We start from the raw sequence: 25558 nt of genomic DNA, 5'->3' as shown, positions 1-25558 counted from the left end.
AGAAAGGAATGCAAGTTCCTAGGCAAGGTAAAATGTTTTCAGATCAAAGGATGCATTGAACCTAGTCAAGATTGAAGATCTGATAGCTAAGATTGATCATAGGAAATGTGATCAAGGAGATTTAGTGGTTAGCAAATTGTTTATAAATAAGAAATTATTGATGAACAATGTATGTGGGCAAGTGTAAGCACAGGGATGCTACATAGTGATTACCGAGCACAGAAGCTTGAAGACATGTTTGACTAACAGAGTAGGGAGCCCAATAGAGGGACAAGATAAGTCCTATGACAAGATTGTTTTGAGCAAATAAGAATCTGCTTTAGCATTTTAGATGTGAAGTTGCAGATATATTTTTATTACTGTTATTTTGTAAGTGATAGGAAATCTTTTAACCGAGTGGACTTAACAGTCTTATTTGTAAATCCTCTAGCAAGGTGACATTCTAGTTGAGTGTTTAAAATCCTTTAACAAGGTCACTTCTAACAAAGTGAAGATCCTAACAGATCTGAGGGAAATCCCTTAACCGAGTCACATTTAGCAATGTGTTTGTAATCTTTAACAGGATTTGCTTTTAACTGAGCATACTCTAGAAGAGTATATTTCTTAGTGGGTCCAAAATCCCACAGTGGTTTTTCCCTATTTGGGTTTCCACATTAAATCTGGTGTTATATGTGTTGTGATGATTATGTGTTTATGAGTTTGCATGTTTAGCAGTTTTTTGTTATATTGTTGAAGTATAAGTTACCGAGGTTGAATCTATTGATTTCTTGGAAGATTAAGTTTGTATGATTCACCCCCCCCCCTCTCATCTTGTTAGCTATTGGCATCAGAACTTTACACAAAATGATCTAACCAACTAACCTATATACTCTTTATAATTTATCATGTGTTATGTCGCCTTACAAAAATAATTACAATATCAATATACATGTCGGCTAGATAACATAAATAAATGAATATCAAAAACAATTTCTGATGTTGAATCCAAAGGATGTCGGCCTCCAATACCAATAACCTTATTCTAAATCATGTCGGCCTGCATTGCCAGTAACCAAAGAAATTCTTCCATCCTATTGGTATCGGTGTTGGTGCCGGTGAAGTGTCTGTGAAGTTCCTGTCGGTATACAACTAAACCAAAACATGAAGCCAAAATAAGATAACATGTTGCCATCAATGACAACATAGTGAAACCAACCAATTGAGTGTCAATTGCCAACAATATCCCCCTTTGGCATTGATGGAAACACTAATGTGAAAAATGGTCATGGTTTCATCTATCAGTTTCATCCTGAACCTGCTCCTCCTGAGCTGAATAATCATCTATGATCATAATAAAAAATACTCCATATATCCATGTCTTCATGTCTCCACATCTCCATATCTCCCCCTAATGTATACAACTCCCTTTTTCTTTTTCACATCTATATCACTCACCCTTTGACATCAATGCCACCAAAATTTCCAAAAAGAGTACCAAAAATCCAAAACTAGGACAAAGAATGAAAAGACTATACTATGAATATCCCAAAAATACCTTACCAAAGCTTAATATATTTGAAAATATCTGTATGTCTTCTCCAATAGCTCAAGATAAGTATCCCAACCAGATTTGAAAGTGTCAGAAATAGATACAAGTCCATTTAGCATATGGGAAAATGACTCTTTCTCATTTAAGTCTATCGGTGTGGGCTTACCAACCATATCTATACACTCCTTCTCATGTACACCAAGTGAATCCAACTGGGGACTCACTAAACCTCTAAGACTTCTGGCTCTTCTTATGATTTTGTCTCTTTCTTTCTCAGGAGAAGAAACTTGGACTTCCAAAACAAAAATATGACCATCAAAGGATGTAGCTAATGAAGTCAATCCATCAAAAGAATTGGCTATACTTACAATTTTCTCCTGAGATTCCTTAATCCTCTTATCCAAATTAAATGTAAGAACATCTGTATTACAATATACTCTGTAAATATTTGTACACTGATTTAAAGAATTGTCTATCAATTTCAACTTTTCATTAATCTTCTTCCTCTCAGACTCAATCATTTGATCAAATGTAGCTCTTCTTGCCTGTGTGAACCTCTCCAATGCTTGTCAGTTTGATATATGCTGCAAGGAATGAAATTCCTTTGAAATGTGCTTAGTGATTGTCTTAAGCTTATCGGATGGGCTCACTTCTCTATTAATCTTCCACTCCAAGACTATTCTATGCAAAATAGTGATAGACTGATCAATAATCCCTTTATCCATAGATCCCTCCTTTATCAATTTCTGTGCAGCCATCATCATGAATTCAGTAGAGCTCATCTCATTTATGTTTTTCTTTTCAACTTGCGAGGTGTCAATTGACAACAATGATGGACTCACTACCAGTTCCCTATTGGATTCCTCTTTCTTCTCCTCTGATGATTTAACCTTTATAGCTTCCTCACTTGCACCAATGGCTTCACCACTTGGTGCAGTCTTAATAACTATCGGTTCCTCCCTAGGAACTATAACCTCAACCTATACATCTATATCTGGAGGACTGTTGTCCTCAACATTAGTATCTAGTACATTATCAACCTCTACACTCTCTGTATTTGTCGGTATCTCAACATTTGCCTATACATTTGTATCTACTAGGGGATTAATTTCCACTATCTTAATGTTTTTCATAATTGAGGGTGAAGTACCCATAATACCCTTTCCTTTTCCTTCAACCGGGATGTCTACAGTATCTATCTTAGATTCCAATGAAGTATAAAACCCACGGTTCTCTTCAAAGAACTTAACCCATGCCTTGTGGGTCTCCTTGATTATCTCATTTACCCTTCCTAACATAAGACTGGTTATTCTATGTTTGTTGTTAAATATTTTCCTATCTACCACCTCAAGTGTCCTATCCATCTCCTTTGGAGCAATAGAAACACAAACAGATAACAACTCTTGTATCTTTATATGCTTGTCCTCTTGCAATTGCTAATAGTCTTCTAGGATCTAACATATCATATAACTTTGCTGATATTTGGTTTTCAATTTCTATCAAGGCTTTCTTATAAAAATTCAAATATAACAATATTGCTTCCTCTACTTCTCTTTGTTCAACATCTTCTAAATGTTCATAATAAAACCTTTACATTCTTTAACATACCATCCTTAGTAATCTTGTTAACTAGCTCTGCACAATTTTTTGGTGGAATGATAGTTACATTACCAGATTCAATTTCTAGATCAATGTCTCCCTTCTTTTTCCTTCTTCCAGTATGGGATGGGGCTGAAGGTGTTACTTTTGGTGCTTTCTTCTATGTCAGTAACTTGAATGTAACTTTCCTAACTAATTTCTTTTTAGCCTCTACCTTGGTTTCTTTTGTTTTCTTCCTTATAACCCTTTTGAAAGCTAGGGGTATGTCATCTTCAGATGTAGAATATGTTGTAATAGACTCAATGAATACTTCTCATTCTTTTCTCTTTTTGCCTTTCTCTAAGATAGCATCAATTATGATGAATGCTAAGAGGGGGGTGAGTTAGTATACCAAAAAATACTAAACTCAAACACTTTAATAGTCTAGCAGTAAACCAGTATAACAGTTTAACTAACAAACCAATTAACACAAATGCAAACCAAACAACAAGTAAGGCATTCACCCATAGAAGCACAATCACCATAACACAATAAATTTTGACATGGAAACCCAAATGGGAAAAACCATGGTGAGATGAATCTCACAAGTAACTATCTACAGAATAGTAACTAGACCGGTTAAGGTCATACAATGTTCTTTACCAGAACAAATCCTATTAGGAATCTCAATCTTTGTTAGGAGATAAGTCCGATTGAAGACTACCTTGTGAGAGGATTTCAGATCCATAGATGTGAATCACCTTGTTAGAGGATTTACAAAGGCTTTTCTGGGCCTACTCGGTTAAGGGTTTCTGACTTGTCAAAGATGTGAGTAATCAACAAGTGAATGATCTAGCAAATAGCACAGTCTGCTTGGTTAGATCCATGATAGCTCATTGCTAATGCATTTCAGCATTACTTCAGTCTTCAATAAATCCACACTCTATTATAGCACATAGACTTGATCTTCTCTATTAAGATCGCACATACAAAAACTCATCAACCACCAAAAACCCTAACAGCTACACACCCTAAAACCCTAGACATGATGTCCTTAAAAAGGAATCTAATTTCATGTCGATCCAATAGGATTACATTGCAAGTTCATAGGTTCTGTGTATCTAGACACATTTGGTAACATGACACAAAATCACCATCAAAGTGTCGGTGGATGGTAACTCATCACAAAAATATACTGGTTGGTAACTCATCACAGAGTATTACCAGTGTATACAGCTTTACCGATTACCGGTTGGTAACTCAGAGTAATACCGTTTTAATTATTATCGATTGACAAAAATGAAGACTGGGAAAATGATAACTGTCACTTTTATTTCCTTTGCACCATTCCGCTTGAGATCCTCGAATTGCTTGAGGTCTTCATGCCACTTGAGATCGGTAAACACTTTTTGCAAAATACTGATAATCTAAAGACTACAACATAATACCAGTTTGAAACAAATACTGGTTGAGCATAACTCATACATACAAAAAGTGATCTCAAAGCAAGTGTGTGTCCATCAATGACAATCACAACATAATCATCAAAAATGCCAACAATCTCCCCCTTTGGCATTGATGGCAACACTTAGGAAAATTTTGACATCTAAGTGTTTTACAACAAAAATATGCCATAATGAAAATTACTCCCCCTAAGCATATACACTATCCCTTTGCAGAAAATACAATGTATACTTCTTCCTTATAGAGATAAACATGAGAGTATACATAGCATGCATCAAAATTTTAAAGACCAGAATACTTCTCCCCCTTTGCCAACAATGACAAAATACAGCTGAATAACCCCTGTTTCTGTTAGCTGAATAAATGTTTATGACAATAAAGAGTGAAACTTGTCAAAAATAGATTTAAAGTCCTACATAAATTTCTTCATGGATAAGGACCATGACTCAAGCAATGAGGTAGCAACCTCACTCTCCATTTGCATCTGGGATACCTGTTCCTCCATGGCATCCAAGGTACTCATCTCTTGAGTAACTATCAAGGCATCCAGATTGAGATAGAATTTCTAAAGTATTTGCAGTCTTGGTAGTAGAACCAGTTGTAGTTCCTACAAATCCTTGGTCTGGTTGTTGATCTCCAAATCAATTCTTGTAGCCTGAAGTTGAAACCAGTGAACGGTTTGCCCATAAGCGGTAAAGGAATCATATGGCATCTTGAAGGTGCTTATGAACGTCTGCAAATCAGTTTGCAGTTTGTCTTTCTAAGCAAGTACATCATCACAGAATAGATGGGGTTGACATATCTTGCTGAGTAGTAGATTCCCCTCATCCAGAACATCTTTAATGTCCTTTTGTGCCTTTTGCAGATTAGACCGGAGCTCATTTAACTTTTTCACCAAGGCAGTGTTCAAAGCCTTTTGATGCTTCTTTTTGGCATGAGCTTCAGTAACCTCTTCCAAGTTTTGTACATGGTCCTCCACAACTATGCATAAGAGTTTCAGTTGGTCCAGAGAGGAATCAGTACTAGGGAGGTTGGTACTAGGTATCAAACCGGTAAGTGTCCACCGCGGTTTGGATCACGTCTTGCTCCTTCTTCCTCCTTATCACCTGTAGGCATTCTTGAGCAAGCTTAATGCTTTGCAGTAGCTCCAGTTCATTTGTAGATTGGAGGTCAATGGGACTGGTAATGTCAGCCAGTTTGGCTTGACTATCGATTGCCTTTGGGGTCTCCACTTGAGTGCTCTGTGCCACTCCCTCCTTCTCTTTAGCCCTTAGCTTGTCCTCTTCTGCCTTCTTTTTCTCCTCTTCCTCTGTCTTCCTTTTCTCTTCTTCCTTCTTCTCTTCTTCTTTCCACTTCTCTTCATCTTCATCCTTCTTCTTCTTCTCCTCTTCTTGCTTCCTCTTATCCTCTTCCTTTCTCTTCTCCTCTTCCTTTTTCTTCTCCTCTTCATTTTTCTTCTCCTATACTTGTTTCTTTTCTTCTTTCTTTTCTGCTTCCTTCTTCTTCTTCTCTTCCTCGTCTATTATTCTCCTCTTCTTTTCTCTTTTCCTCTTCCTATTTCCTCTTTTCTTCTTCTTTTATCTTTTCCTCTTCCTATTTCCTCTTTTCTTCTTCTACCTGTTTCTTCTTTTCTTCTTCCTGTTGCTTCTTCTCTTCCTCTATCTATTTTTCCTATTCTACCACTTCTATTGATGTACCTAGAGTAACATCTTCACCGTTCAAGGCATCAATATCAATGGGTTCCATTTGATTAGTGACTGGTACTCCTTCACTGTCATATGCCTCATCTAGTTTATTGATTTCCAGTTCTTACTCAACTTTCCTATTGGCTTCTACCACTTGGTGCAACCTTAGAGTGGATTGAGCAAGGGAGTGGGTATCTTTTACCACTTCTAGGACTTTTCCTTCTAGCAATAGGAGTCTCCTTCTTCTCATGAAGAAGAGGCCCTTATATCTTTCCACCACTTCATTAAGTTCTAATTTAGGCACATTTTGAAAGTATTGTGCAAATACTTCCTCTTTATTTCCTGTTCCTTTTCTATGGCAATGCGCCATTTGTTATCTAAAGAATTATATAAAGAATCAGGTGTCTCAAATTTAATTTTTGATGGCCACCGGTCATTAATACATAAATATTTAATGACTTCCTGTTCAACTTCTTCCTTTTCGTCATCATTAAAATCATCAAAGCACTCTTTCAAATCACCAAGCACTTTTCTTCTAATATTCTTAATAGTTCTTTGACAATGTTTCAAAGGTTTGCAAGAGGAAATATCAATATTTACCGGTGCAGATGTTGTCGGTTCATTACTGTTTGTCTTTGTCTTTTTCCTCATTTTCCTAGTCTTCTTAGGCTGTTCTTCAAACATAGTGTCCTTTGAGTCCGGTGTGTTGACTTTTGTCTTCCGCTTTCTCTCAAACACTTTGGTAGGTGCAGCTTCTAGTTTCTTCTTTGCTGGTGACCGCTTGGTCACTCTGGGACTTGCTGCAGTAACCAGTGTCGATACTGAAGGTACTGCCTTTCCCTTCTTTACTGAAGTTTCTTCAACCAGTGTAACCCTTTCCAAATAGGTGTTGGTTCTCTTTTCCTTTGGGTCAAGGGGCAAGGTGAGTAGGGTAGAGGCATACCCATCTAGCATGTCATACATTACCTCATATCCCATGGGTTCCACTTCTTCCTGTCTAGGCTCAACCACCTCCATTATGCACTCATCAACTTTGATGGTGAAGCAGATGTCATCTTCATGTTTCTTGATAATATCACCTGACATTCTCACTCTTTGGCTCATTTTACATCTGAACTCATCAAAGTATTTGTTTAGAACTTCTGGATAACTAGTTCCAATTGCTTGAAGGCTTTCCTTGATTTTCTTTGTAACCGGTTGGTTGGTAGCCCACTGAATATCTCCAACTCCTGGGAAGTAACCTTGGAAGTAGAAGAACAACCCAACCAATAGTTGTCCAAACTTAAATCTCAAGGCATTGTCTTGTTTAATCGACTTTAGGTTCACCAGAAGTTGCCTTTGCATATAGGTGCATAAATCAAATGATGCATCTTCCATGATCATCCTGTAAGCAGCATTTACTGCTGCAGCAGAGACAGAGTTGATCCTGCTAGCATAAAATGTCTGGTAACCTATTACCATGGAGGCATATTTTACCAGATCATCCTTTATGGGATTGATGGTCATTCCCTATTGGTTTCTCACAGAACTGGTGAGCTTGGTCATTTCGGTCTTGTTGATCTTCCTTAGGGCTGGCACTTCACCGACGTTATAGAAATTGGTGATGACATGAATAACTTCTAGTGTGATGTCATGTGTCCACTCTAAGTACATTTTGTCACCATGCACTCTACTCAAAATGATGTGGATGTGATCATCTGAAAACTCTTCAAGGAAGTAGACCGCATTGTGAAGCTTCTTCTTTTCCAAGATGCTGAATTCTGGTTTAATCTTCTTGTCCTTTCCTCAGAATAAGATTAACTAAGAATGGATCATTAGAGATCCTAGGTCTTCAATTTTACAAACAATATAATCTAAAATACCTTCCTCCACTATAACACCAGCGAGTATTTGAGATAGGGCATTATATTTTGCCTTTCGTTGGATGAAGTCTACTGAATCAACGGGTACACTAGAACTAGAGTGTGATGTGGAAGTCGTGATAAATAGAGAAATTCAAAAAATACCTTCACAAATAAAAATTTAGGGCTTGCAGATTCCACTTCACCACACACTCCTTTGGTTGCTGAAATACTGCTTTATGTTCTACACTTGACCGACTGATATTAGCTTCTGATTCTTCTTCAAGGTTTTGAAAATTCTTTGAATCTCAATCCAAATTGCTTTTCGTCACTCAGCACTTGAGAACTTCTTCGCTCATGAACTGATAAGTGAAAAATGACTTGAAAAATCCTTTTAAACAAGTTCTTCACCTACCACAATAAATGCTCCACTATTAGGGCGTAAACCCTAATTTGCCTTTTACCGTTTCTGGTCTTCTGCCAGTTGATAGGTATCACATACCGGTTAAGGCTTTTACCAGTGTAAACTGGGGGTTTGAAACATTTCACCATTTTCTCCCCCTAAGCTTTTCTAATGCTTAGTTTGTTGGTTTAGTGACTTCCACACTAGGTGCAGAAATTGATTCTTCTTGCGACACTTCTTCTGGCTTCTTCTTCCAGGTTTTCTTCATATCCGCTTGAACAATTTCAACATCAATCTTTCCTTCTGGAGTGACTGGTATATCATCCGATAGATTCTTTCTCATCTTGCATAATCTTGTTGTATGAATCAGTTTGTTGCAATGATAGCAAACCATTCCAGGTGTTCTCCAAGGTCCATTGTTCATGTTTCCATTCTTCCTTCTGCATGTTGCAGCAGTGTGACCACTACCATGATAGATCAAACAGGTTTCTCTCCATCTAGTTGCTGCTTGATAGCCACTGCTTTCTGAGTGATGATTATAGGTATTAAACTAGTTTGGGTTCTAGTTCCTAGAGGGTTTAGGAAAAACTCCTTGACTCCTTTGAGGATACCTTCTGATGTTGTGCATGACAGACCTGCATTCAAATACTCTATGCCCAAACTTGTTGCATGCATAACAATTACCATTGAATCTATTTGGTCTAGGCTTATCATTTATAAAATAAGGAAAATTATTGTAAGCCTTACTTCTACATACATTAGCAGTGTGTCCTTCCTTGAGACAATGAAAGCAAATAGGTTTGAACTTTTTCTTACCTTTATCCTTTGGTGTCAGTTGCTTCTTTGATGCTCCATATTTTGTTCCAGATGTCTCACCTTCCTCATATTTAGAGAAACCAAGTCCATTGGTATTCTTTACTGGTTTAGTTGATTCAAGCTTTTGCTCTAGCTTAATAGAGCTCTTATTGAATTTGGCAAGTATTTCCTTTGACTTAGTGAGTTCTTTGTAAATAGCAGCATTGGATTCCTTTAAGGTTGCATTCTAAAAAATAGCCATGTGTAGTTCACCTTGCAATTCTTCCTTTTCCACTTTACTTTCATGAAGATGAGCGGTAAGTGCACTGATCTCTTGCTTCAGCTTGGAGATCTCATGATCTTTGTCTTTTACCCGATCTTCAGCTTTCCTTCGGTTCTCAAGCTCTTGACACATTTTGATAGTTAGTCCTTCAAGTTCCCTTCTTAGGTTGGCATTGGACTCATTCAATTTTTCAACTTCTTGAACTAGGGCTTCCATGTTCTCTTCATTAGAAGAATTGTTTTCAGTTAGCTCCATCAGTTTTTCAACATGCTCTCTTCTTTTTGCTTGAGAGGCCTTATATTTGACTTTAAGTTCATCATAGGCTTGCTCAGTCTAAGTGAGCCAATGAGTAAGTTCCCTCACAGTGTATTCCCGCATATCTCTTTCCAAGTGATTAGACTTATAGAAAGGTTGGCTCTGATACTAATTGATGAATACTAAGAGGGGGGGTGAATTAGTATACCAAAAAATACTAAACTCAAACACTTTAATAGTCTAGCAGTAAACCGGTATAACCGTTTAAATAACAAACCAGTTAACACAAATGCAAACCAAATAGCAAGTAAGGCATTCAACCATAGAAGAACAACCACCATAACACAAGAGATTTTGACATGGAAACCCAAATGGGAAAAACCACGGTGAGATGAAACTCACAAGTAACTATCTGCAGAATAGTAACCAGACCGGTTAAGGTCAGACTGGTTAAGGTCATACAATGTTCTTTACCATAACAGATCCTGTTAGGAATCTCAATCTTTGTTAGGAGATAAGTCTAATTAAAGACTACCTTGTGAAAGGATTTCATATCCACAGATGTGAATCACCTTGTTAGAGGATTTACAAAGGCTTTTCTGGGCCTACTTGGTTAAGGGGTTCTGACTTGTCAAAGATGTGAGTAATCAACAAGTGAATGATCTAGCAAATAGCATAGTCTTCTTGGTTAGATCCATGATAGCTCATTGCTAATGCATTTTAGCATTACTTCAGTCTTCAGTAAATCCACACTCTGTTACAGCACACAAACTTGATCTTCTCTATTAAGATCGCACATACAAAAACTCATCAACCACCAAAAACCCTAACAGCTACACACCCTAAAACCCTAGACATGATGTCCTTAAAAAGGAATCTGATTTTATGTCGGTCCAATAGGATTACATTACAAGTTCCTATGTTTAGTGTATCTAGACACATTTGGTAACATGACACAAAATCATCGTCAAAGTGTTGGTGGATGGTAACTCATCACAAAAATATACTGGTTGGTAACTCATCACAGAGTATTACTAGTTTATACAACTTTACCGATTACTGGTTGGTAACTCAGAGTAATACAGGTTTAATTATTACCGGTTGACAAAAATGAAGACCAGGAAAATGATAACTACCGGTTTTAGTTCATTTGCATCATTCCACTTGAGATCCTCGAACTGCTTGAGGTCTTCATGCTGCTTGAGATCAGTAAACAATTTCTACAAAACACTGATAGTCTAAAGACTACAACATAATACCGGTTTGAAACAAATACCAGTTGAGCATAACTCATACATACAAAAAGTGATCTCAAAGCAAGTGTGTGTCCATCAATGACAATCACAACATAATCATCAAAAATTCCAACAAATTAATGCTTTGATGTCCTATGAAACTTTTTCTACAAACTTACTTGCCTTTCCTTCCTACTTCTCTCTCTTCTTCTTGTTGAACTCAGTTTAAACCTCTTGTTTCTTTTGTTTAGCAGTACCACAAGGCTTCTCAGCTTCATCAATAGGTGCATCAATCAACATCTTTTCATAAGCATCTAAAATCTATGTATCAACTTCATGACCCATTTCCTCAATCCAGATCTTCTGCGGTTTGACTGCTTCCATGAGGGTTTCATCTTTCATCACCATGAAGCATATGTTAGTTGATTATTTCTCAACAATGTGCTTAGGAACCCACTCCCTAGATTTCATAGCCTTCTGGAATGCCTTAAAATAACCCCATACTTTTTAATCTCTTTGACTGCCCAATGTAGACATAGACTATTTTAATTGCCTCCCTATCAGGATATCAAATGTCCATTTTCTCTACCCAAAACTAGGAGTCTCATTCATGAAAAATGTCATTAAACGGACAATTAGGTTACCATACTAGAAAGTCCCTTTCTTTTCTCCTTTAATCTTTCCTAGGTTTATCAACAGTTCATCCAACATCCAACCACATAGATCCAGTTTCTCATTTTCTCTCATTTTGTAAGCTACATAAATGCAGGAGCTAGAAATAAAATTTAGTTGGTTTGATTGTGTTACCTTATAAATGATGACCATGCTATCAAATTTGATGTCTGTATCGGTGATAGTACGGATTCTCATAGATCTCCTGTTTGAAATTGTGTTAGTAATCTTGTTGACATGATCATTAGAAACCTTTTTATCCGAACGCTGCCCAACCCATGGTAAACCAATGATTTCCCTGATGGCCTCCTTTGTAATCTTATATGGTCTATCTAACCAGATAAACTCTCCATGTACTCTGCTCAAAACATACCTAACAATTTCATCTTCAAATTTTGGAATGTCAAGAATGTCAGTAAACCCTAAATCCTCAATGTGCTTGTACTTGGGCTTGATCTTTCCATAATCTCCCATTAGCTCATTCATGTACATGCTCTTGATATTAGACATTCCTAAATCCTTGATATGACAATGCATGTAGGCTCTTACATCTTCGACATACACAACTCCTTCTGGGACGCTTCAACCAAATCATCCAGGGTAGCCACATGCAAATATAGCTTGAAAATCGGCCTGGGATGGTCCTTAACCTCAACTACAGTCAAATTTGCAACAAAGATAGTTATAGATGATGATCTCGCTTCCATGATTTAAGATAAATACCTGTGAATCATTGCTGGTGCAAAACCCTAAAGACTTCTTCCAATTGCTAGTGAAATTGCTAAGAAGATATCTGATCACACTTAATTGCCCTTAATCACTCTGAATTGCCCTTAATCGCTCTGAATGCAAGGTGATAAAAAATGAAGTAGATTCAACCTTTTATCCTCCAAGAAAAACCCTAATCTTTCATTGACATCAATGACTTCTGATGAAAGATACTAGATCTTGAACAAAACATATCCATGCCAGATAAGCATCTCTAATGTCTAGAACATCTTCCCGGGGCATATGCATCATCTTCGTGAATTTTGCCTATCCCTAAGGCACCTACCTCAGTTATCGGATGAGCTTCTTGCTGATGCAGGAGCAACCTCTTCTGCCAGATAAGTAACCGGTGTATTCACATTTACTGATTATTCTTCTAACTTCCTGACCCATCTCTAGGTATTGTCTTGTCGGATTTCATTAACCTTTTCTTTCCCTTTCTCATTTGATCCTCCATTACCAACTAGTGGATTTCTGCTTCTATAGAATTTAGCAATATATCCAACCTCATTACATGCATAACATGTAACATTGTTCTTTTGAATTACCTTGCTAAAACTGGTGTAATTGCTTGACCTACACTAATTAGCCATATGTCCAATTTTTCCACACGCATAACATTTTACACTCATTTTGCAATATTCTATCTTATGACCATACTTATTGCATTTAAAACATTGACCTGGATCAGAATCAGGATTTTGATTTGCTCTATTTCTACATTGCCCGGCCATGTGACCAAATTTATTACAAACAAAGCATCTACCATTAAATTTATAAGCATTAAACTGCCTTACCAGTGCCTTATGGTTTTGATCTTTATTAATAGTACTGGAACTCTGTCCTTGTTCAAATCCAAGTCCACTAGAATATCCATTATGCCTTTGTCTCTTCAATAACTCATCTAGTTGTGCTGAACTTATCTTGAATTTTTCTTAATAATCACTTGCAATAGTTAGATCCTCCCAGAATTGTCATTTTTCTTTCAAGATCTTATTCATTACTCTGGGATTCTACTAAATCAGTTCTCAACATATCATTCTCATGAACCAACCTACCACATTCTTCAAAAAAAAATTCAAAGATACAACAAGATTTTCTTTCTTTTTCTCTTGGTCCTCAATCTCTTTAGACATTCTCATAGTTATAGCTTGCATTTCATTTTTCATAGCCATGTTCTCCTGATTTGGCTTCTGACATTGTTCCTTAAGTCCATCTTTCTCTTCATCATCCTGATTTTGAAAAAGTTCCTTCCTCCTAGCTTGAATAGATGGCAGCCTCTCCTGTAGGACAAGAATGAATTCCTGAGCAAAATTCAATTCATTTTGTAACTTTAAGTTCTTCATCCTTTCAGCATCATTATCTTCAAGTTGCTTTTCCAAACCCATATCCATGGATTCTAGATTTTAGATTCAGGATCTTCCTCAAGCTGTTAAACTTCCTCCAAGGTACAAGGCTCTGATACCAATTGTTATAATCCAAGAACACTGAGAGGGGGGAAGGTAAATCAGAGTTCTACCAGTATGATCAATTTTAACCTTATTAAAACATGCATACACCAACCGGTATACCAGTACATATAGAATTGAAAGAAGTAAAAAAAACCAAAAATCCAATCACATAAATGAATACCATAACACATAGAGTTATACATGGAAAAAATCAAAGAGGAAAAAACCTGGTGAGATTTGTGTCCCGCAATATCAATTCACTAGCCATATGAAGAGATATTACAAAATAGAGGGGCCTACACTTGCAGGAAGACTTATATCCTAGAGCACACTACTCAATCAAAAAAGGAGCCTCACTAACTACATATAAATGCAGAGTACAATCTAAAGAAATGATTGAACTACTAAGATAGCATCTTCTATCCTAAAATACAGTTTTGATTAAGCTTTGTCTGTTCCGGTCTAAAACCCTAAACCCTTTTACCGCAATAACCCTTTACAAAAATATCCTCTCATACATAATCTCTCTAACATATTTCACATCTTCTATCCATCCATATTCACATCCATATCATCATCCACATATATCAAAATGATCTAACCAGTTGACCTATATACCCTTTACAATTTATCATGCCTTATGTTAGCTTACAAAGATAATTACAATATCAATATACATGTCAACTAGATAACATAAATACATGAATATCAAAAATAATTGTTGATGCTGAATCTAAAGGATGTCAGCCTCCAATACCGATAACCTTATTCTAAACCATGTCGGCCTACATTGTCAATAACCAAAGAAATTCTTCCAGCTTGTCGATGCTAGTGAAGTATCTATGAAGTGCCTACCAGTATACAACTGAGCCAAATCATGAAGCTAAAACAAGATACCATTTTTCCATCAATGAAAACATAGTGAAACAAACCAATTGAGTGTCAATTGCCAACATGCTAATCATCATAATGTCATCACAAGAAGTAATATACACAAAGCAAAAAAGGCCATATTCAAGGAGCAACCTCTAGGTCTTTGAGTCAAGAATCCCATCACAAACTGATTCTAATTCAAGCATATGAATACAATTATTCATGACACAACACAAAAGAATACAAAATCCATCACAATTCACTCTCATGAGCATAAAATAGCCTTTGAGAATCAACCTATAGGCTAAATAGGTCCAAACAAAGACTACAAGCCAACCTTGATCAAAACCACCAAATTTGTGATTAGATGCACCATTTTGGGAATCAATTGCACTAATATAGTGATAAAATGTGCTAAAGTAAAGCATATATGCCATTCTGCTAATTAGAAGTGCCATTCTAGGTCAAAAACTCAATCAAGGTCTAGAAGGTTAATTAGGGCACCTAGTTGGACAACAATGACACATGAGAGTCCAAATTGGAGACCAACCCATTTGAGAACCACCTCATGAAACTTCACAAACTATATTAAAAAACTCATACAAGAACCCCCAAATAAAATTGGGCAACATCTCCCCATTGACACCCCAATTACACATCAAAACCACAACAATTATTCAAATCATCAATCAAACAAATGGGAGGTCGAATCGAATTACAAACACAACATACTCTAAAATAATCTCACAATGCATCATAAACATCTAGGAAGGTTTAAATTGAAGAGAATATAAAGAAATGGAAAGATCCTACCTCAAGGTTGAAGAATCACTCAAGAACAAACTGGAGATTGCACACTCCGACATTGCCTTCAATAATTAGACAACAACAAGGCTCCACCAATACAAATCATTCCATTCCATACCCACAAACTCTCCCTTAAGGAGGTCAAGATCTCAACATCTCCCAATGACCATAAAGAGGGTTTTGGAGGAGAGAACAAGAAAAATACTCTAAGCGTTGAAAAAGATCCCCCCAAATACACACTATAAACTCACTTTAGAAGTGGGATATAAAATAATTAAATTAAATTAAAATCTAATTATCAAATAAATTTCCTAAAAGACCCAATGCATAATCATTCAAATCTCATTTAATCCAATGCAAATAAGACATATTTCACATTTTCATATTAGATTACCTCAATAATATCAAATTATCATTGATGCATGCGATAAATGGTCAACTAATTGAATATGCACAAACAACCATTATGGGTTGACTCAACATGAAAAATGGGTATACAAAAGCTGCCAACTATGATAGTAAAGGCTCAAAACCATAAAATATTCAAAATAATCAAATTAGAACAATTGATTAAATTTCCCTAATCAAGGGAGACAGGTTTACGCTCGAGTATTTGGTCAATGTGCTATCTCCTATTAACCATCGTCGGGGAATGTAGGCATGCTCATACTTGTGAACCCAAGTGGATTCGATGCATAGTACTTGTAGAGACTAAAATATTCACATATCAAGCGTACCTTCTTATGCATATATACATATAATAATCACATTAACTCAAATCATCGAAGGAAATTCTAACATCGTATGCATTCTCATATAATAAAATGTTACGATATCATCCCTTTCACATCTAATCAACAATTAAACATCATAATAACAGTTTAATCTAATTAGTTGCATTATATAATCATCATCAATACCATATCTCTGCAACACTAAGAACATAAGTGTTCCTCAAATGAGGTTAACATCATAAGACCATTAGTAACATGATATCTAATCAAATCAAAATAACATGAATGTGATTCATTACTTTAATTAACTGATCCAACTAAAATCACTAATCTCATTCTAATCATGAATCAAATTAACATTTCATATATGATAATATCAATTCATGAAATAGGTCTATCTAAAGGGTGAACTCACAATGTTAGTTCCCACTTTTTCATACAACCTGATTTTTGCTGAAATCATACATTTTTTAGAAAATATAAAGATTTAAGATTTAAGAGGTACCCTTTGAAGTAATTAATTGAAGAGAGTTAGATCAAAGACTCTTAGATCAAAATTTCTTGTATATAACCTCTCTACTTCTAAATCATACTTGCAATGGAGTCTCCTTTGCATCTATCAAATGCCTATTAAAAACTAATTTTACATTAGCTTTTGGGGGCTCAAATGAACTCATTTAGAAGTTTAAAAAAAAAAGTATTTAGCCCTTATTATAAGCTTTCCAAATAGTATAATTTTTAATATATTTAATTTTATTAATATATTTTTATTGTATTTCTTATGAATGTAGGGTTTTCACCGAATATGAACTTCTTTGTTTAATGCTTCTAGAAAAGTAGTTAATGTCACCCAAAAAAATCTGAAAAATATTTACACACTAGGTATTGAAGTCCTCTTTCCAACAAAAAAAATTGACTTTCGTTACATATACAACAAGTTATGTAATATCAAATGAACATATGTCAAATTTACAGTTAACTCAACTTCAAATATTAATAAAATATGAAATATTGAAGACAATGTTACAAAACCAATTGCAAACACTATTTATGGATGTTACAAAACCAAATTCGAAAGAATCACATTCATATCTATTATAGAAAAAAAGTTATGCTATATAGAGTGAGTATCACTCTTTAAAAATGTTGTTTTTTTGAAAAAAATAGTTTTCGAGGGAGATAGAAAAATGGAAGCAAATTTAATCCAAAAATTATCAAAAAAATATTATTATAATCTACATACAAAATGACACAAATCACTAGTTCACATCATCTACAAATTCCTTACGGTTTAGAAGTAATATGTGTCTGAATCTAATCAAATCAAAATAACATGAATGTGATTCATTACTTTAATTAACTGATCCAACTAACATCACTTATCTCATTCTAATCATGAATCAAATTAACATTTCATATATGATAATATCAATTCATGAAATAGGTCTATCTCAAGGGTGAACTCACAATGTTAGTTCCCACTTTTTCATACATCCTGATTTTTGCTGAAATCATACATTTTTTAGAAAATATAAAGATTTAAGATTTAAGAGGTCCCCTTTGAAGTAATTAATTGAAGAGAGTTAGATCAAAGACTCTTAGATCAAAATTTCTTGTATATAACCTCTCTACTTCTAAATCATACTTGCAATGGAGTCTCCTTTGCATCTATCAAATGCCTATTAAAAACTAATTTTACATTAGCTTTTGGGGGCTCAAATGAACTCATTTAGAAGTTTAAAAAAAAAAGTATTTAGCCCTTATTATAAGCTTTCCAAATAGTATAATTTTTAATATATTTAATTTTATTAATATATTTTTATTGTATTTCTTATGAATGTAGGGTTTTCACCGAATATGAACTTCTTTGTTTAATGCTTCTGGAAAAGTAGTTAATGTCACCCAAAAAAATCTGAAAAATATTCACGCACTAGGTATTGAAGTCCTCTTTCCAACAAAAAAAAATTGACTTTCGTTACATATACAACAAGTTATGTAATATCAAATGAACATATGTCAAATTTACAGTTAACTCAACTTTAAATATTAATAAAATATGAAATATTGAAGATAATGTTACAAAACCAATTGCAAACATTATTTATGGATGTTACAAAACCAAATTCAAAAGAATCACATTCATATCTATTATAGAAAAAAAGTTATGCTATACAGAGTGAGTATCACTCTTTAAAAATGTTGTTTTTTTGAAAAAAATAGTTTTCGAGGGAGATAGAAAAATGGAAGCAAATTGACTCCAAAAATTATCAAAAAAATATTATTATAATCTACATACAAAATGGCACAAATCACTAGTTCACATCATCTACAAATTCCTTACGGTTTAGAAGTAATATGTGTCTGAATCTAATCAAATCAAAATAACATGAATGTGATTCATTACTTTAATTAACTGATCCACCTAACATCACTAATCTCATTCTAATCATGAATCAAATTAACATTTCATATATGATAACATCAATTCATTAAATAGGTCTATCTCAAGGGTGAACTCACAATGTTAGTTCCCACTTTTTCATACATTATAATTTTTGCTGAAATCATACATTTTTTAGAAAATATAAAGATTTAAGATTTAAGAGGTCCCCTTTGAAGTAATTAATTGAAGAGAGTTAGATCAAAGACTCTTAGATCAAAATTTCTTGTATATAACCTCTCTACTTCTAAATCATACTTGCAATGGAGTCTCCTTTGCATCTATCAAATGCCTATTAAAAACTAATTTTACATTAGCTTTTGGGGGCTCAAATGAACTCATTTAGAAGTTTAAAAAAAAAAGTATTTAGCCCTTATTATAAGCTTTCCAAATAGTATAATTTTTAATATATTTAATTTTATTAATATATTTTTATTGTATTTCTTATGAATGTAGGGTTTTCACCGAATATGAACTTCTTTGTTTAATGCTTCTGGAAAAGTAGTTAATGTCACCCAAAAAAATCTGAAAAATATTTACGCACTAGGTATTGAAGTCCTCTTTCCAACAAAAAAAAATTGACTTTCGTTACATATACAACAAGTTATGTAATATCAAATGAACATATGTCATATTTACGGTTAACTCAACTTTAAATATTAATAAATTATGAAATATTGAAGATAATGTTACAAAACCAATTGCAAACACTATTTATGGATGTTACAAAACCAAATTCAAAAGAATCACATTCATATCTATTATAGAAAAAAAGTTATGCTATACAGAGTGAGTATCACTCTTTAAAAATGTTGTTTTTTTGAAAAAAATAGTTTTCGAGGGAGATAGAAAAATGGAAGCAAATTGACTCCAAAAATTATCAAAAAAATATTATTATAATCTACATACAAAATGGCACAAATCACTAGTTCACATCATCTACAAATTCCTTACGGTTTAGAAGTAATATGTGTCTGAATCTAATCAAATCAAAATAACATGAATGTGATTCATTACTTTAATTAACTGATCCAACTAACATCACTAATCTCATTCTAATCATGAATCAAATTAACATTTCATATATGATAATATCAATTCATTAAATAGGTCTATCTCAAGGGTGAACTCACAATGTTAGTTCCCACTTTTTCATACATCCTGATTTTTGCTGAAATCATACATTGTTTGGAAAATATAAAGATTTAAGATTTAAGAGGTCCCCTTTGAAGTAATTAATTGAAGAGAGTTAGATCAAAGACTCTTAGATCAAAATTTCTTGTATATAACCTCTCTACTTCTAAATCATACTTGCAATGGAGTCTCCTTTGCATCTATCAAATGCCTATTAAAAACTAATTTTACATTAGCTTTTGGGGGCTCAAATGAACTCATTTAGAAGTTTTTAAAAAAAAGTATTTAGCCCTTATTATAAGCTTTCCAAATAGTATAATTTTTAATATATTTAATTTTATTAATATATTTTTAGTGTATTTCTTATGAATGTAGGGTTTTCACCGAATATGAACTTCTTTGTTTAATGCTTCTGGAAAAGTAGTTAATGTCACCCAAAAAAATCTGAAAAATATTTACGCACTAGGTATTGAAGTCCTCTTTCCAACAAAAAAAAATTGACTTTCGTTACATATACAACAAGTTATGTAATATCAAATGAACATATGTCAAATTTACAGTTAACTCAAATTCAAATATTAATAAAATATGAAATATTGAAGATAATGTTACAAAACCAATTGCAAACACTATTTATGGATGTTACAAAACCAAATTCGAAAGAATCACATTCATATCTATTATAGAAAAAAAGTTATGCTATATAGAGTGAGTATCACTCTTTAAAAATGTTGTTTTTTTGAAAAAAATAGTTTTCGAGGGAGATAGAAAAATGGAAGCAAATTGACTCCAAAAATTATCAAAAAAATATTATTATAATCTACATACAAAATGACACAAATCACTAGTTCACGTCATCTACAAATTCCTTACAATTTAGAAGTAATATGTGTCTGAATCTAAAGTTTTTTTTTTTTTCTAAAAACGAATATTGCAGTGTCAAAGTTGGCAAAAAAGTGTAACCCACTATTGTGGGTTCACCCTCAATAATTAAAACACATTAGGTGTAATTCATGTCATAGCAACCACTCAAAAATTCAAGTATCCAAAACAATTTTTCAATGGTTCTGACAACCAAGCACAATGAATCAAGCATGCATTTCAATGCAACAACATCATCCAATCACCATGAAGCAATCCAACACATCATTGGTCTAGAACAATCATGGGTATATATCAAAATTGAGCATAAGAAAAACAACCAAGGTCACATTCACTACAACAATTAAAAGTCTAAAGCAAGATCAAACACCACATAATAATCCACATCTGAACTGCAAGCGATACTATCCACGGGCATTAAGATAAGTCCACAAAAGAAAGTATGAAATACATAAAGCAGACATGAGGGGAATTACAAAGGCTAAGTTCCTTCCAGGAAACTATACAACCAATTTTTTCAAAAGATTGTAGAATATCAAGCAAAAGGATATGCCAATAAAATAATATACAAAATAGTTTTAGAAGTTAGTGATTCAATCAAGCCATAGTGAAGAAGATTTGGAGAAGATAGAAAGCTATTTGAATGGGTTGATATTTAGTTTGTAGGTGTAATGCCCCGCCAGGAAACCCCTAAGGGTTTAAGTTAAACACACTCAATTAGAGTGTAATTTTTTTTTTTTTAAATAATAATTAAGAGCGTTAATGAAAAGTTACAACATTAAGATAGTTTGAAGTTAACTCAGTTCATAATTAGACACAACATTAAGATACATTGGAGTTATCTGACAACTTAGATATCACAGCGGAAGGCTAAAATGATCCTAAGGAGTTTCCCAACGTGATTACATAACCTCACACCTAACTCAACTTGCGTCATTAGATCCATTAAACTGGATATTTAAATTACGAGATAATGCATAGATCTTGATTAAATATGTGCTCAATGGTTTGACACCTTATAACTTTAGGAAGCGTTCATTTACCTTGGTTGGTTAGGAGGCCATCGAGAGGTTAATTACCCAATGCACTTTAATTCATAATTTCATTAGGAGGCCTCCCAATAGGTTCAAGCATTTTAAATATAACAAAGTTCGTTCATTAGGGTTTTAAGATAACCATCCACACTTGACATCATCCTTTAATGCTATAAATATGCTTAACGAGGTTCATTCATATAGGGTTAAACTACAGTTAATAGAATGCGGATTCCTTCATTTGATTTTATTATATTCACCCACATTTGATATCTTTCTTATCTATTAAAAGAATGGTTAATAAAAAAAAATTCATTCCTTAAGGATTAACTACAGTTAGTAGAGTGAGATCCCTTCATTCGATTTCATCCATAGCCAACTAATGAGTTGTAGTTCTTATTTGAAAGATAAAATGTGAGTAGCCATAGAATTCATTCGAAGTTTTGATAAAGCAAATAAATAGACTAATTCTATTAGGGTGGATATGCATTAGGACACACGAGTGCATCCTTTAACTTAAGATATTGATAGCTAGATGTTATTCATCATTTCAAGGTTTGAATAATAAGATCATAGTGACATCCTTCTATTAGGATTAAAATACAATTATCTGATTTCATATCACTCTTTTTTTTTCTTTTTGTTAAATGAAGTTAATATGCAAGAGATACTTTTACTAAGATTTAATGTATAAACAACAAATCAATTATTTTCCCATTTTAGATCAATTTTAGCAATCATGAGGGATTCCTTTTTATAAGGATTAAAATATGGACATCTAATTGAGTTCACCCAATTATAAAATTAATCTGGTGAGGATTATTGGTTATAATTGCAACATAAATGACTAATTATATTCATCCATTGTAGTGGAAGAACATTAACACAGCGTTGCTCATTTAAGAAGATAAAAGTAATTTTCCTACTTGTTGATCATCCTTTATATTCCAACTTAGAGATTATAACATTAATTCTATCTTCATTTCCCTTACTCATTTATTCAATTTACATGCTTAATAACAAGTTAATCCAATGATGTATTCTAGCAAGATTCTGTCCACTATTACAATTTAAATTATCATATTTTAAATACTCTGCCATAATCATAATTTTCATTGTCTTATGAATCTGATTTACTACATTCCTCAAGATGTCTGATTTTGTGCATTTGATTTAAATTCGTTAATTTTCCATCATACACTTATGCAAGAATACAACCATTCATGATAATTTAAAGCATAAAACAAAGTAAGCTAAAAGAACATCGTACAACACAGATATGATCTCGGAGTTCACCCCTAAAGGGCTACATCTCCGGGTCTGCTCAACTACAAGACCCCTCTGGCATTTAATATAGTTAAGGTTACATATTTACATGTCTTTACAATCTTGCCTTTTAGGCGATCACCACCATACTACAAATGACCATTTCGGTCAGCAAATACATCTCTACAAGTTTTTCCAACTAAGTTCACATAAATGTAAGCATCTCTCGTCTGGGTATTTTACTTAATCCTTAAATAAACATCATTGACATATTGGTCTAGAACTATACACTAGTACCCAAATCAAGGAAAATATACTTTAAAAGGGACCTTTGAAATGAAAAGGAGACACCCCCCAATGATCTATGAATCTTTGCGTAAATATAAATGAGTATACAAGAACCCCAATCAATAACTAACCAATTTAGAAATAACCCCCACATTTAACCATAACTTATAGTTAACAATTATTAATGCCATTTGCATAGATCAGAGTGCAGCCAAAACTTGTATTACTATACGGGTTTTCTAAATATCAAAATTCTAATTTCTAAATATTATTTAATACTCAACTTAATTACATTAAATAAACAAAGAAGCAACAGAGTAATTTTAAGTAATTAACAACCCCATTTAAAAATTCATTATTTTATTAATTTTCTTCATTTGCTACCATACAATAATTTATTTTATTGTTTTTTTTTACCTTTTGTTTTTTTTATTTTATTTTGAAGCAATAAATAAAAATTAAATTAAAAAAAAGTTGAAATGGGGTTATCCACGTGGACTCCCACGTGGGCCCCCATGGTAGCCACGCTACCATTGGTAGCGCTGCTACCAAATGGTAGCAGTCCGCTACCCTTGGTAGCGCTGCTACCATTTGGTAGCAGTTGTACCAGTGGTAGCGCTGCTACCAACTGGTAGTAGTAGCTACCGTGGTAGCCATACTTCCTCCCAGCGATGGGGGGGGGTATAAAATATTATATTTTTTTTTTTTCATTATAATTTATTTTATATTAAAAAGAATTCTCTGGTAAAAATACAAAACCAGACCCAGTCCCAGAACTGCCAGGATGCAATTCAAAATTTTACTAAATAAATATATATATATATTTTAAAAAACAATATATATGCAAGAATTTCAAAAGGATGAATGACTCATCAAACACACAGTTTGAAAACACAATTTTGCAATATTCTCCAGCAAACCCCGTTTTTTTTTAAAAAAAAACAATCACAGTCATAGCCACTTCCTCTCTCTTTTTTTTTGAATGACAAGGGTTTCAAAATAATAGAAGAAATTGTGGATTAACCCTCTCATTATGCAAATCTTTGGCACGAGGAAGATCTCTTCTCACACAAAGATCCATCTAAACAAATTTTTAACAAAATTTTTTTTTTCTACAAGAAACTTCTCATGGCAAACAATGGAAAATCTGAAAACTAAAACTTAAAGAACAAAATGCAAGCTTCTTTCTATCTCTTTTTTTTTTGTTAAAAACAACTTGAACAAAATTGATAAAAGAGATTCCTACCTCAACAAGCTTTCCTGGAAAGATTTTTTGATGATGAGCCCCCAAATCTACTGCTCTAAATCCCCATCCTTTTTCCAAGATCCCCAATCTCTCTTCCAAAAACCATGTTTTCCAAAAAAATGACCAAAAGCCAAGAAGCCCCAAAATGTTTACAAAACTAGGTTAAAAGGAGAAACCCTAATTTTGCCCTAATTTTCAATTTCAAAATTAGGCATTTAGTTTTAAAATAAAATGAATGAAAATGAAAATGGAAATCATTCATTTATATTATTTAATACATCTTATTCGTTTTCCTTATTAAAATTAAAATACTTCTATTTCTTATTGCGTTTTAAATTTTAATTTCTCAATATAAATTTTAGGCCTACTTCTTATTTCGAAACTATTGACCCGGGTAAGGCATTTGATTAATTTAATTTTCTAAAAATCAAACTTTTATACTATATCGACTTTACAAGTAAAGAGAAAATAATTTCGTTTAAATAATAATAATTTACCCCTTTTTCTTCCAAAATGCGAAAATGAGTAATTTATTTCTATCTCCCAAATGACTTTAAATTTTTCCTTTCTAAAACGCATAACTCATTAAAATCGTAGTTATTAAAATTAACTATTAAATTAACTCGCTATAACATAGTAAAGCGACATTTTTAAATAAATGACTAATCTAATGCAAGAGTCTTATTTCTCCTAATTTCTCAACTACAAATACATAAATGTTACAAACGCGTAAATGAGCACACTAATCCAAGTTAAATACCTTAAGCTTGCTACAATAATAATTTAAAGCAATCTCTTAAATTAATGATTAATTATATAAAAGAAGCTACCTATTTAAATTCCTATATCACTATTGTGTACGCCTACTCATTAATTTTGAATTTAATACTTAGGAT

This window comes from Cryptomeria japonica, chromosome 6, assembly GCF_030272615.1.
Source record: "Cryptomeria japonica chromosome 6, Sugi_1.0, whole genome shotgun sequence".
Classification (NCBI taxonomy): domain Eukaryota; kingdom Viridiplantae; phylum Streptophyta; class Pinopsida; order Cupressales; family Cupressaceae; genus Cryptomeria; species Cryptomeria japonica.
The sequence above is the reverse complement of the archived record's forward strand: the minus strand, read 5'-3'. Positions refer to the sequence as shown.